Genomic DNA, 13166 nt, shown 5'->3' with positions numbered 1-13166 from the left:
TATCGGGGATTGAATGCCATCACCAAAACCGATGCCCATCCCATTCCTCGGGCAGATGAACTGATCGACCGCCTAGGAGCAGCCCGCTACCTTAGCATCTTTGACCTCACCGCCGGATACTGGCAGATCGGGCTCACCCCAGGCGCCCAAGAGCGTTCTGCTTTCTCCACCCCGATGGCCACTACCACTTCCGAGTGATGCCCTTCGGCATGAAGAATGCCCCGGCGACCTTCCAAAGACTGGTGAATAAGGTACTGGCCGGCCTAGAAGCGTTCAGCGCCGCCTACCTGGACGATATTGCGGTGTTCAGCAGCCACTGGGCCGAGCACCTAAGGCACCTCTGGGAGGTCCTGACCGCCCTCCAAAGGGCCGGACTCACAGTAAAAGCCAGCAAGTGTCAGATAGGCCAAGGATCCGTAACCTATCTGGGACATCAAGTGGGGAGCGGCCATGTGGCTCCCCTCCAGCCAAAGATCGACGCCATCGTGGCCTGGGAACCCCCTGCCACCCAAACCGCTGTGAGGGCCTTCCTGGGTCTCACGGGCTATTACAGACGGTTCATTCAGAACTATGGAAGCATTGTGGGCCCCCTCACAGAGCTCACATCAAAGAAGCAACCAAAGAAGGTGCACTGGACACCCCTCTGTCAGGCGGCCTTCGAGACCCTCAAGACAGCGATGTGTACCGCCCCCGTGCTACAAGCCCCCGACTACAGCAAAGAGTTCGTGGTCCAGACGGATGCCTCGGAGTACGGAGTCGGGGCTGTCTTGTCCCAAGTGAACTCTGAGGGGGTTGACCAGCCGGTGGCCTTCATCAGCCGGCGCCTGCTGCCCCGGGAGCAGAGATGGAGCACCATTGAACGGGAGGCCTTCGCCGTGGTGTGGGCCCTCAAGAAGCTCCGGCCCTACCTCTTCGGCACCCACTTCCGGGTCCAAACAGACCACCGGCCCTTGCGTTGGTTAATGCAGATGAGAGGCGAGAACCCGAAGTTGTTGCGCTGGTCCATCTCTCTGCAGGGGATGGACTTCACTGTAGACCATCGGCCCGGCAACGACCACGCCAATGCCGACGGCCTGTCCCGCTTCTTCCGCCTCGGCGAGGAGAACCCCCAAGAAGATGGGTGACTCTCCCTGCCTTCAGCTGGGGGGACGCCTGTTGGACCCGGCCTCGTGGCGTGGTCCCAAACCCTCCTACCAGGCTAAACGGGGGCAACCCCAACCCTTCGGTGTCCCCCTGGATTGTACCCCGCTACCCGCGCCAGCCTTCGCGACGCGACCCGCCCCGGCCTCGGTCCCAGCGAAGCCTCGACATCAAGGCGCCAAGATCTGACCGGAGGAGGTCGAGTGGCCACTCCACAGATCCCGGAGGAGGAGAGTTTCGATGGGGCCTCCAGCCGTCCCCCGACGCCTGGTTGCGATCGCCTCCGGCCTCCCTGGGTGCTGGCTCTCACCCCCGCTGGGTGTCTGGACTCTCTCATCCCGGCCCCTCCGACCCCCCCAGGCGCGAGGGTCCGGACGTCAAAGGGCTCCAGACATATATCTGGGGCAGCCCAAAACCAGGACAGCAGTTGTATCCTGGAGTCAAGAGCCCTGCTGATCGGATCGCGGATGACCCTACGGAGAGGGACTCATTGCCTGGAACTTGGAAACTCGAGCCCTGCTGACTGCGTCGCGGCTCCCCCTTGCTGAGAAGAAGATCCTCACGGAACATCGGAGCCCTGCTGACCTCACTGAAGTAACCACCGGAGCCCTGCTGACCTCGTCGCGGCTCGACCTCGCTGAAGTAACCACCGGAGCCCTGGTGATCTCGTCGCGGCTCGACCTCACCGAAGCAACCCCTCGAGCTCTGCGGACGACGTCCCGGTTCCCGGAACCCCCCCAGCTCGAGGATTGAGAGCTGGGCACAGGGTGTCCCCGTACCGGGCTGGTACTGAGACTGTCCTGCTACCCCGTCCCTAAAAGACCCTGAGACTCTTTTGGATCCCTCGATCCGCCTGTAAATATTGCCACGGAGACCGGCCTTTAACCCTGATAAAGACTTGTGAGAATTGATACCCTTGTTGTGTCCCTTTGTGGTGGTGGGATTGCTTGGCTGTTACGATCATAGGAGAAGGACCTCGCCAGGAGGCTTCTCAGCGGCGCTCGGCTACTTTCCTACGGAAAGTAGCCGAGCCTGAGTCGCTCTGGACCCATCGAGTCTGGCCGTCCCGCTTCCCTGTCACCTGCCTGCTACTGGAGCGCGCTTGGTGCCCTCTCGCCCTCCCGCCGGATTTCTAGTTGGGAAGTGAAATCCAGCCTCGGACGGCCGCCCGTACGTCGTAACGTATCCGGCCGCCCCGCTTCACCCCCAGCCAGAGTCTGACCGTGCCGCCTGCTGAAGTAACCTCCCGCACAGTCCGTGTCGGAGGCCTGGGGCTGCACCTGTCTACCGAGAGCCGCCCGCTGATTCTCGATCCGGAGACCCTCGAGGTGCAGAACCTGCATCTCCCCCGAAGACTCGTCCAAGCACATCGCACGTTCCCAGGTACAGTGAACTCTCTATCAGACTCGGGGTCTGCAACGTTCTGATTTCCCCGTATCCCTGTACCCTGGGTGCACTGCGCATCACCGTGACTGGACCGACCCAACCGAGCCCTGCGAAGCGCTCGTGATAGACTAAGTGACCGAAGAAAAGAACAGTGCCTAATTATCATCTTGTGGCTTCCATTTCGCAACCGTTATTTATGGTCTTGTACATGCCTGCGTAACAAAGAATCTTTTATATAAAGCATCCGTATTTTTGATACAACTTACGCCTGGTGTCCGTTTGTGGGGGATCGTTGTGATTTACTGTGTGTTGTTATATCTGCTTAACCGACAGCGCCCTGAAGTTTAGCCCTGACTGCTCGCGCCACACTACCTATAGGGTGAGCAGGGGTTGTTCTGCACGGGTAATTCTCTCGCCCTGAATAGAAGAAGGGACCACTGCTTGTCACAAGTACCTACCTGTGCCAACCAGAGGTTCCCCATTCTAACATTGGTGGCAGCGGTGGGATTTCGGATTTGCATTTATGATTTACATACAGTGAATTATTGATCACAACGTAGAGCAGACCTATAACGCAGCCACAGATTGATTGACAGTTTTTGCTAAGGAAGAATCTCCACTTTAAGAAAGCATGCCTAGCTCAGTCAGTGGGAGCAGAGCGTCCTCTGTATTCTCTGGAGTTGATGACATCGATTGGGAGGAAGGCGCACTGCGGAAGTGCAACAATGATATCTTGAAAGGATATCTCTCCAAGTACCGAATTAAGGAAAGCGGACTAACCACTAAGGATCAGTACGTGAAGGCGCTGAGAGCCTGGCATGAATCAAAGTTTCCAGAGAATGCACGAGAGGTGATACCCCCAGAAGGTGTTTCTGAGCCTAGCAGAGGCCTGTCGCCAGAGGAGATGGCCGACAGGAGTGCTGCACGAGCACATGAGGTGGAGATGGCAAAACTGCAAATGGAGATGGAAAGGCAAAGACTGGCCATGGAGCATGGGGTAAAAATGAGGGAGTTGGATCTCAAGGCCAGGAGTTTAGACAACTCACCCTCTGGTGGCAGCAATTTAACAGAGTCGAGGGTGCACATTCCTAAGGATGTAGTGAAAGAGTATTATAAGCAGGATGATACTGGGCAGTGGTTCAGGGCCTATGAGGTAGCCATGTCCTCCCACCGGGTCCCTGAGAAAGATTGGGGAGCGGGGTTGTGGGGAAGGTTCCTGAGTGAGGGGCGGGACACACTGCTAGATCTCCCCTCTGATATCAACACATCCTATCCACACATGAAGGAAGCTCTTATGACAAGGTATGGGTTAACTCCTGAGTTGTACAGACAGAGATTTAGGAATTGCACCAAGACACCTGGTACCACTTATGTAGAGTATGTGACCTTTTTCTGCAGAGCGCTGGATGGTTGGGTGAAGGGTAGCAAAGTGAATGATTACCAAGGGCTGTTTGACTTAATTGCATGGGAGCACTTGTCGGATAATTGTTTTCCTGAGCTACGCCAACACCTGATCGATAGCAAGCTGACTAACCCTAGGAAGCTGGCTGAGGAGGCGGACCGCTGGATCAGCACCAGGGTCCACAAAGGTCCCGTGGGAGGCCCCGCCAAAGGTGTCCAGTGTCCCCAGCAGAAGAATGGGGGGGACAAGGGTAAACAGACGGAGTTCTACACAGGTCCCCAAAGTAATCCCCAGGGGAACCAAGGGAAAGGTTCTCAGCCTCCCCCACCCCCGAAGCAGACCGGGGTCCCGACAGGTAACCCTGTTCAAAGAGGGCCCCTCAGATGTTACAAGTGTAACAACCTGGGGCACATTTCCGTGGATCCCAAGTGCCCCATGTATGGTAAACCAGCACCCTCTGGTGCTCCACCCCCAAGCAGGTGACTAGTGTAGCCTTTGGGAGGGAGATAGATGTCCAAGGGGCGGGGGATCCCGTACAGATGACCCTAGTCTCGTTAGGAGACAGTGAGATGGTCCCTGAGGCCCAGCTGCCCCCCAATACTCAAAAGTACGGGCAGTGGGTGACCATAAATTGCCGAAGGGTGGGGGCTCTTAGAGATACAGGAGCCAGTGTGACTGCTGTCAAGCAACACCTGGTGTCTCAAGAGCAGGTTGTCCCACACGCATTCTGCCGTGTTGTCAACGCCGACAACACCGAGAGTCAGTGTCCAATGGCTCAGGTTCCCTTTGAGTGGGGGGGGGTCTCTGGCACTCTGCAAGTGGCTGTGAGAGAGGCCATGCCTGTTGATTGTATCCTAGGTAACGATTTGGAGAGCTCCCCTTGGGAAAAGGTGGAGAAGACAACTCACCTGCGGATGGTGGGTTTACCTGATTGGGCGTGCGTGACCACCCGGTCCATGGCAGCCAGTAGGGGTGGTGAAGGAACCCTGGAGCCTGAGGGAGAGGCCCAGGAACCGGCCTTAGGGAAGGGGCACAGGAGGCACGGGAATCCGGCTCCTGAAGTTCCCACGGCCCAGGAGGAAGCAGACCTTGAGGGGGATGCCCTGGAGCCTACCGGGGAACAGATAGCCGAACTGGGGGACCTGCCTGAGCTAACCCATTGGCAGCAAGAAGGAGGCCCCACCAGGGAGGAATTCTGCAGGGAGCAGAAAGAGTGCCCCTCTCTAGAGGGTATGCGGCAGCAGGCTGCAGCCCAGGCCAATGGTGATCAGTCCGGAACTCACTTGATCTACTGGGAGAACGACCTCCTATACTCAGAGCCTAAGGTTGCTGAACCTGGGTCAGCCCGTGCGCTGGTGGTACCCCAGAAGTTCAGAGCCTTCCTACTGGGGCTGGCTCACGACATACCGTTAGCAGGACATTTGGGGCAGGACAAGACCTTTGAAAGGCTTGTCACCAACTTTTATTGGCCCCAAATGCGCAAGAGTTCTGACACTCACTGCAGGACCTGCCAGACTTGCCAGGCAAGTGGCAAGAGTGGGAGGAAGCTGAGAGCTCCACTCCAACCTTTCCCTGTGGTCAGTACCCCATTCCAGCGAGTGGGGATTGACATCGTGGGGCCACTGGACCCCAAGACAGCCATGGGCAACAGGTTTATCCTGGTCTTGGTGGACCATGCCACCCGGTACCCTGAAGCCATCCCTCTGAGGACAGTGACGGCCCCCGTTGTGGGACGGGCACTGATGGGAATTTTCTCCCGAGTGGGATTCCCTCTAGAGGTGGTGTCTGACAGGGGGACCAACTTCATATCGAAATATATGAAGTCCCTTTGGCAAGAGTGTGGTGTGACCTACAAGTTCACTACTCCTTACCATCCCCAAGGAAACGGGTTGGTTGAGCGCTTCAACCGAACCCTGAAAGGCATGATTATGGGTCTCGAGGAACCCATGAGGCGTAAGTGGGACGTCCTCTTACCATGCCTTCTCTTTGCGTACCGCGAGGTGCCACAAAAGTCTCTAGGGTTCAGCCCCTTTGAGCTTTTGTACGGCCACCCAGTACGAGGACCTCTTAGTCTGGTCAAGGAAGGCTGGGAGCAATCTCCCAGGAAACCTCCCCAGAATGTATCCAGTTACATGCTGGCTTTCCGGAACCAGACTAGGCGTTTCAGGCAACTTGCTGAGGCAAACCTGGAAGCCAGCCAGGAGGAAATGAAGCGGTGGTACGACCAGAATGCCACTCTGGTTGAGCTTCAGCCTGGTCAGAAAGTGTGGGTCCTGGCCCCTGTGGAGCCTTGTGCACTCCAGGAAAAGTGGACCGGACCCTTTGAGATTGTGGAGCGCAAGAGTTCTGTCACCTACTTGGTGAACTTGCAGTCTCCTAGGAACCCCTTAAGGGTCCTGCATGTCAATCGACTGAAGCCCCACTTGGAGAGGTCCGAAGTGGGCATGCTCTTGGCCACCGATGATGGGACGGAAGAGGAGTCCGAGCCTCTTCCTGACCTCTTGGTAGCCTCAGAGCGGGACGGGTCAGTGGATGGAGTTAACCTCTCACCCACCCTGACCCCTGAGCAACAGGATGACTGCCGCCAGCTGCTGGGGCAGTTTCCTGACCTGTTCTCCCTGGTTCCGGGTATCACAGATTGGTGCGTCGATGACGTGGATACCGGAGACAGCTTACCTGTGAAGCACAAGGCTTACAGGGTAACTGACAGGGTCAGAGCCTGCATCAAAGAGGAGGTCTCAAAGATGCTTGCTCTTGGGGTGGTTGAGTCCTCCAGCAGTCCTTGGGCCAGCCCAGTGGTCTTGGTCCCAAAGGCTGCCTCGCCGGGTGCCACGCCCGAACTCCGGTTCTGTGTGGACTACCGAGGACTCAACTCAGTCACGAAGACTGACGCGCACCCCATCCCCAGAGCTGATGAGCTCATCGATCGGTTAGGGGCTGCACGGTACCTCAGCACGTTTGATTTAACGTCTGGGTACTGGCAGATCGCCTTGACTGAGGGGGCCAAAGAGAGGTCAGCATTCTCTACACTAGATGGGCATTTTTAGTTCCGAGTGATGCCCTTTGGGATGAAGAATGCCCCTGCCACCTTCCAGAGGTTGGTCAACCAGGTGTTGGCTGGGCTGTCCGAGTTCAGCGCAGCATACCTGGATGACATCGCAGTGTTCAGCGGCACATGGGAAGAACACCTGCGACATCTCTGGGAAGTGTTGATGGCGCTGCGCAAGGCAGGCCTCACGATCAAGGCAAGCATGTGTCAGATCGGGCAGGGGTCCGTGGTGTACTTGGGACACCAAGCAGGGAGCGGCCAGGTGGTGCCCCTACAGCCCAAGATAGAAACCATCCTGGCTTGGGAGCCCCCAAAGACCCAGACGGAGGTGAGGGCCTTTTTAGGACTCACCGGGTACTACAGGAGGTTTGTCAAGGGGTATGGCAGCATCGTTGCCCCATTGACAGAGCTGACTTCGAAAAAGCAGCCCAGAAAAGTGATATGGACTGACACCTGTCAGAAGGCCTTTGACACCCTGAAAACTGCCATGTGCACGGCGCCCGTGTTCTTGGTCCCTGACTTCTCCAAAGAGTTCCTGGTGCAGACAGATGCATCAGAGCATGGTGTAGGGGCTGATCTCTCACAGATCACTGAGGAGGGCTTTGACCAACCCGTAGCCTTTATTAGTAGAAGGTTACTTCCCCGGGAACAAAAGTGGAGTGCGATTGAGCGAGAAGCATTTGCGGTGGTCTGGGCATTGAAGAAGCTAAGACCCTACTTGTTTGGGTCTCACTTCCGGGTTCAAACGGACCACCGGCCCCTCAGATGGTTGATGCAGATGAGGGGTGAGAATCCTAAGTTGTTGAGGTGGTCCATTTCCCTACAGGGGATGGATTTCACGGTGGAACATCGCCCCGGTACAGACCACGCCAACGCTGATGGTCTTTCCAGATTTTTCCACCTTAGTGATGAAGAACTCCCTGGGGTAGGGTAGTTCTCCCCACTTTTCAGCTGGAGGGGACACGTGTTAGACCTGGCACCATTGGCGTGGGTCACCCTTCCATTTTTGTCTGTGCCTCAATGTGTTTTTGTGTTGGTGTTAGCTGCTCAGGGCACTGTGCCACTGCCATCCAGTGCCACAGTGCAAGTGCTCCCTATGGTAAAATGTATTATGTGAATTGACTTCCACGTTTGGCATATTTGGTTTACTGTCAGTCCCTAGTAGAGTGCACCAGGGGTGCCAAGGGCTTGTATATCGAAATGCTGCTAGTGGGCTTGCAGCACTGATTGTGCCACCCACCGAAGCAGCGGGGTAAAATGTGTCTAGGATCTGCCACTGCAGAACCTGCGCGCGGTCTGGTACCGTCGCGCTGACTGAGCAAGTGTCCCCACTTGCCAGTCCCTAAACCTTCCCTTAACTACATGTTAGTCACCCCTCTGGTAGGCCCAAGCGCAGGGTGCATTGTAGGCATAAGGTAGGACATGCCCTGATGTGTGTGGCATGTCTTAATAGTGAATTACAGCCATTTTCGTTTTTCACTATTGAAGGCTACCTGCTCTCCATAGGCCAGGATGGGCTGCTGGGATCACTACACGCTGTGACCCCAGTGGACTCAGAGAGCATGGTAGAAAGTCATGTTTCGTATGCCTGAACTCAGAATAATAAAATACTTCTTTTAGCAAAGTTTATTTTAATATCCTGTGTTCGTAAATACTGCTTTTAGAAAGTTAGTATTTACTGATCTGACCATCCAGTCCGCCTCTACGTGTGTGTGTGTTCTGCCTAGCAACAGTAAAAGAGCAGGGCTGGGGGATTCCAGGAGACAGGTTGGCTGCCAGGTGGTGGGTAGAGAGATTACACCAGGATGGGTGGGAGGAGTACACCCTGACTCTTGAATAGACCTGTGCTCTGCCACCACAAAGCCGGCTCCGCCCCCTGTGGAGCGGCTGATGTCTCTGCCCTGCTGCTGAAAGGAACAAGCCGAGTCACCACAACAGAGTGCTCCAAAACTGGACTGAGCCAGGCCCAGGCCCCCTGGCGCTAAAGAACAAAAGAATCACTGTATAAAAGTAGGAGCCTGGCTCCTAAGAAATCAGATCCAGATTGAACCACGAAGGAACTCTGCCCGACTAGAAGGACCTGGAAGAAGCTGAAGGAGGAGTAACTTTCCCTGACCTGAGGGATTGGCCTGCAGTAGGTGCCTTGCTGAGGAAGGAGAGGAAAAGACTGAAAGAGACTTTACACTTTGTTTTTCAACTATCTCCAAGGGCTTGGAAGAAGAGCTTGCCCCCTGAACTGAACCCCAGGACCAGTGGGTTCACCGTGTCTCCGCTCGTCTGAGAATTCGAGCCGTGTGCTTTCTCCCGCCGGAGTGCTCTGCGCACCTTCGCATCCCTCCTAGGGCCGTGACACCCAGAAGCCGGGCCGCCTCCACTCGCCGAGAGCCCCGCTCTACCTGAGTCGCTCTGGACCCATCGAGTCTGGCCGTCCCGCTTCCCTGTCACCTGCCTGCTACTGGAGCGCGCTTGGTGCCCTCTCGCCCTCCCGCCGGATTTCTAGTTGGGAAGTGAAATCCAGCCTCGGACGGCCGCCCGTACGTCGTAACGTATCCGGCCGCCCCGCTTCACCCCCAGCCAGAGTCTGACCGTGCTGCCCGCTGAAGTAACCTCCCGCACAGTCCGTGTCGGAGGCCTGGGGCCGCACCTGTCCGCCGAGAGCCGCCCGCTGATTCTCGATCCGGAGACCCTCGAGGTGCAGAACCTGCATCTCCCCCGAAGACTCGTCCAAGCACATCGCACGTTCCCAGGTACAGTGAACTCTCTATCGGACTCGGGGTCCGCAACGTTCTGATTTCCCCGTATCCCTGTACCCTGGGTGCACTGCGCATCACCGTGACTGGACCGACCCAACCGAGCCCTGCGAAGCGCTCGTGATAGACTAAGTGACCGAAGAAAAGAACAGTGCCTAATTATCATCTTGTGGCTTCCATTTCGCAACCGTTATTTATGGTCTTGTACATGCCTGCGTAACAAAGATTCTTTTATATAAAGCATCCGTATTTTTGATACAACTTACGCCTGGTGTCCGTTTGTGGGGGATCGTTGTGATTTACTGTGTGTTGTTATATCTGCTTAACCGACAGCGCCCTGAAGTTTAGCCCTGACTGCTCGCGCCACACTACCTATAGGGTGAGCAGGGGTTGTTCTGCACGGGTAATTCTCTCGCCCTGAATAGAAGAAGGGACCACTGCTTGTCACAAGTACCTACCTGTGCCAACCAGAGGTTCCCCATTCTAACAACAGTATAGACTGCAGTTTAGGAACTCCAGGAAGAAAGAGTCTGAGACTTGGATGGAGTGTTTGAATCTGTACTCGCGGGCAATGGAAGGTTGGATGAAGGGCAGCAAGGTAACTGATTATAAGGGGTTGTTACATTTAATTAGTTGGGAGCACTTGAGTAGTCTATGTGTTCCAGAGCTGCGCCAGCATCTTATAGACAGCAAGCTGACGGACCCCATTGAGCTTGCTAAGGAGGCGGACCGCTGGACCAGTACCAGGGCCCACAGAGGAATTGTGGGTACCATAGCCAAAGGTGGGCAGGGTCCCCAGCAGAAGAGTGGGGGGGACAAGGGTAACCAAAAGGAGTTCTCACAAGGGCCCCAAAACAGTTCCCAGGGTAACCAGTCCCAGCCCCCCAAGTCAAAACCCAAACCAACCTTGCCCCCTAAGGGCAGGTCGGATAACAGGGGTCCCATTAAGTGTTATCACTGTCAGGAATTGGGTCACAAATCTCCTGTGTGTCCCAAGAAATCCCAGGCACCCTCTGGTGCTCCAACACCGGGTCTAGCTAGTGTAGCTTTTGGTGGGGATTTAATTTCTAGTGATTTGGAGGGATTAGCAGTTATGGCCCTTGTCTCTTTAGGAGACACAGAGATGGTCCAGGAAACCCCTGTCCCTGATAACATTAAGAAGTACAGGCAGTGGGTGACCTTCAATGGGAAGAGGGTGGAGGCTCTCAGGGACACTGGAGCCAGTGTGACCACGGTCAGGTGTCAGTGGGTCCCTGAGGAGCTAATCATTCCCGATGTATTTCACCCTGTAGTGTCAGCTGACAACTCTGTGCACCTTTGCAAGGTAGCACATGTTCCCTTTGAGTGGGGGGGGGGTCTCAGGTCCTCTCAGAGTTGTTGTGAGTCAATCCATGCCAGTAGACTGTCTGCTAGGTAATGACCTGGAGAGTTCCCCATGGAAGGAGGTGGAACGCCAGGCTCATTTGGAGATGTTGGGTTTGCCTGAGTGGGTCTGTGTGACCACTCGGTCCATGGCAGCCAGACAGGGTTGTGAAGCAGACCTGGAGCCTGAAACAGTGGCCCAGGTCCCTGCCAGAAAGAGGAAGGGCAAGGGGTGTAGTGCGTCCACCCCCGCTGTTCCCACGGTCCAGGAAGGAGCAGACCCTGCGGGGGATGCCCTTGAGCCTACAGGGGAACAGGTAGCTGAGCTGGGAGACATACCTTAGCTGACCCATTGGCAGCAAGAGGGTGGTCCCTCCAGAGAGGAGTTCTGCCGAGCGCAGAAGGCACGCGCTACTCTTGAAGGTCTGCGGCACCAGGCTGCAGACCAGGCAGCAGGTGCTGATCCGAAGAACTTCTTTCTCTACTGGGAGAATGACTTGTTGTACAGTGAGTCTAGGTTTGCTGAGCCCAGTGGATCACGTACCCTGGTGGTACCCGCAGGGTTCAGAGACTTCCTACTGGGTCTGGCACACGACGTGCCTCTTGCTGGACTTCTCGGGCAGGACAAGACCCTACAAAGGCTTGCCACCCACTTTTACTGGCCCGGGATGAAGACGGACGTCGCTTCCTTTTGTAAATCATGCCATACTTGCCAGGCAAGTGGCAAGGCTGGAGGAAAATGCAAAGGCCCTCTCCAGCCTTTTCCTGTAGTGAGCACCCCTTTCGAGTGGGTGGGGATAGATATTGTGGGGCCACTGGACCCCAGGACAGCCTTAGGCAACAGGTTCATCCTGGTCCTGGTGGATCATACCACCCGGTACCCAGAGGCTATCCCTCGCAGGACAACCACAGCCCCGGTGGTGGGCTGTGCGTTGATGGCGATCTTTTCCCGTGTGGGTTTCCCCAGAGAGGTGGTATCTGACCGGGGTACCAACTTCATCTCCAGGTATATGAAGTCTCTGTGGGAGGAGTGTGGGGTAACTTATAAGTTCACCACTCCTTACCACCCTCAAGGAAATGGGTTGGTTGAAAGGTTCAACCGGACCCTAAAAGGCATGATCATGGGACTGACAGAGCCCATGAGACGGAAGTGGGACGTCTTTTTGCCATGCCTATTATTTGCCTACAAGGAGGTACCACAAAAGTCTCTAGGATTCAGTCCCTTTGAGCTTTTGTACGGGCACCCTGTTAGAGGACCTCTCAGTCTGGTGAAGGAGGGTTGGGAGAAATCCCCTGGGAAAACCCCCAAGGATGTGTTCAGCTATGTGCTGGCCATACGCAACCAGACACAGAGCTTCCGGGCCCTCGCTCAGGCGAACCTGGAAGCCAGCCAGGATGAGATGAAGAGATGGTATGACCAGCATACCACTCTGGTGGAATTTCAACCCGGGCAGATGGTGTGGGTGATGGCGCCAGTGGAGCCTTGCGCGCTCCAAGACAAGTGGACTGGGCCATATGAGGTGGTGGAGCGCAAGAGTGAAGTTATCTACCTGGTCAACTTGCGGTCTCCCAGGAACCCCATGAGGGTCCTACATGTGAACCGCCTCAAACCCCATTTTGAGAGGTCTGAAATAACAATGCTACTTGCTACAGATGCAGGGATGGAGGAGGATAGCGATCCTCTTCCTGACCTCCTGGAAGCTAAAGAGCAAGATGGGTCAGTGGATGGAGTGGTCCTCTCGCCCACCCTGACCCCAGAACAGCAGAGGGACTGTCGCCATGTGCTGGGTCAGTTTGCATCTCTGTTCTCCCTGACCCCCGATATCACCAACTGGTGTGTCCATGATGTGGACACGGGAGATAGCATGCCTGTGAAACAGAAGTTTTACCGGGTGGCTGACAAGGTCAGGGCCAGCATCAAGAAGGAGATTTCTAAGATGTTGGAACTAGGGGTGATTGAGCCCTCCAGCAGCCCCTGGGCTAGCCCAGTGGTACTTGTACCAAAAGCTGCTGCGCCCAGTGCCACTCCAGAACTTAGGTTTTGTGTGGACTACCGTGGGCTCAATGCGGTCACGAA

This window comes from Triturus cristatus, chromosome 5_2, assembly GCF_964204655.1.
Source record: "Triturus cristatus chromosome 5_2, aTriCri1.1, whole genome shotgun sequence".
Classification (NCBI taxonomy): domain Eukaryota; kingdom Metazoa; phylum Chordata; class Amphibia; order Caudata; family Salamandridae; genus Triturus; species Triturus cristatus.
The sequence above is the reverse complement of the archived record's forward strand: the minus strand, read 5'-3'. Positions refer to the sequence as shown.